A 2,325-nucleotide genomic window follows, 5' to 3' on the forward strand; every position below is an offset into this window, starting at 1 on the left:
AGTAGGGGAGTGGTATTTGCCGGGCTGGGAGCTGTGGACTCCCTCTGGCACCCAAAACACAAGCGTCATCTGCATCACATCTTTTAAAAGGTCCAACTTTTGGGAGTATATGGCGGGAGCAGATTCACGGTTTGCGGGTCTCCTCCTAACATTTTGGTTGCAGTAAGCCCTTCTTGTAAGAGCAGCAGAAATTGATTCTGGCTTAAATTTTTCACAGCAAACAGCAAAACATCCCCAAATGGAGACCTCACGCTCTTCTTCCTACCTGCTTTCCCTTCCTTCAAAGGGAGCGTTTTGCTGCCCTCTCCTGTCCAAAGGCAGGCAGAAAAGGCGCCGGACCATTTGTAAATATGCTTTCAGGTCTCCGGGTGGAAAGGTAAAAATCGCAGTGTAATGTTTGAGGGCTGCACCGGCCCCACAGCAGCCAGGAGAGTGCCCAGGGCATTTTTACCTTTGCCTCGATGCATCTCCCTTGCAGGCATCCCCACGCTGGCTGGCTGGGCTGACATCCTCAGCCTACCTGGAGCAGTGGCGCACCACAAAGCTAAAACCTGGCAGTGACAACATGCAGCCAGGACATGACTGCACCTACCAAACTCACCTTTGGGTGGAAAAATCCAGCTTCCTCTGGCTGTAGCAAATGATATGATAAAGCTGTTCCCTAGATGTCTGCCCCTGCTGTGCTCTGAGAATGAGACTGAAGCATCATACTGACTTGAGAAACGGCCAGATAAGGGCTTTATCTGGGATGTCTCAGTCTGAGAAGAGAAATTGAAGCATGTTTCTATCTGGACATCCCACCCTGGTCTTCAGGGGCTGCCTGCCTGTATCCTCAACCAGTTTGCACTGGTATCGGCCCTACCTTGCTATCATGTTCCTTAGGTGACAATCTCCTCCAACTACAAGAGAAGAAAGTAATCACTTATCAGGTCAAACCTGTCGCATCATGCCTCCATTCAAGGGACCTTCCATTGCTTTGGCGATTCCAGTAAGGGATGTTGCAATGATGCATCCTGAGGATATTAAACTTGTATTAATTGCTAGACGGTGAATGGCTGGGAGACTGATGCTCTCCAAAAGGCCTTTAGGAAAAACAGGTGGATTTTTCTAGGCACTGACAGACGCTGCTACACCTGTGACATCTGGACTCTGGCTGAGAAACTCCAGGGAAAGGTAGACAAATGCAGGAAAATGACCCTATTGTAAGAGCCAAATTACTGCCCTCGAGCACTGGAGATGAGCTGGGTGCCTGCAGAGACATCAGGTATTAAACACAAGATCATGCAGTCTGGCCACAAGTATAAAACCAGCCATAGAATTTTACAGAGTTATTAATAAGCCCATGTATTGGCTTTATGTGGCAAGGGTTTGGTAGTGGGGGAGCTGCAGGGGTGGCTTCTGTGAGAAGATGCCAGAAGATGCCCCCATGTTGTCAATTCTAGCCAGCTCCAAGATGGACCCACCACTGGCCAAAGCTAAGCCCATCAGCGATGTTGGTAGTGCCTCTGTGATAATGTATTTAAGAAGGGGGAAAAAAAACTGCTGTGCAACAGCAGCCGAAGAGAGGAGTGAGAATATGTGAGAGAAACAACTCTACAGACACCAAGGTCAGTGAAGAAGGAAGGGGAGGAGGTGCTCCAGGCACCGGCACAGAGATTCCTCTGCAGCCTGTGGTGAAGACCATGGTGAGGCAGGCTGTCCCCCTGCAGCCCATGGAGGTCCACGGTGGAGCATATATCCACCTGCAGCCCGTGGAGGATCCCACGCCACAGCAGGTGGATGCGCCCAAAAAGGAGCCTGACCCCATGGAGAGCCTGTGCTGAAGCAGGCTCCTGGCAGGACCTGTGGCCCCCCACGGGGGATGCATGCTGGAGCAGTTTGTGAAGAACTGCAGCCCATGGGAAGGACCCACACTGGAGAAGTTCATGAAGGACTGTCTCCCATGGGTGGGACCCCACACTGGAGCAGGGGAAGAGCATGAGGAGGAGGGAGCGGCAGAGACAATGTGTTATGAACCCCCCCATTTCCTCTGCCCCCGCGCAGCTTGTGGGGAGGAGGTAGAGAAGTCAGGAGTGAAGTTGAGCCTGGGAAGAAGGGATGCACTGATGGTGCAGGATTGTTCAGACATTAGACTTCCATCTGCTACTTTCAAAGATGCCAGAAAAGACGATTTTTTCATATGTCAAGTTGCCAGGAAACTCCATCACATTGCTCATGGGCTGGGATGTAGCTTGTCATATCTGCTATCAGGACAACATTACCTTTCATTCCAACTCCAAAACAGAAGTAGACTATTCAGCAGTAACTAAAACACCCCTGTGTTAT

This window comes from Pygoscelis adeliae, unplaced genomic scaffold (genome assembly GCF_000699105.1).
Source record: "Pygoscelis adeliae isolate BGI_AS28 unplaced genomic scaffold, ASM69910v1 Scaffold654, whole genome shotgun sequence".
Lineage (NCBI taxonomy): Eukaryota > Metazoa > Chordata > Aves > Sphenisciformes > Spheniscidae > Pygoscelis > Pygoscelis adeliae.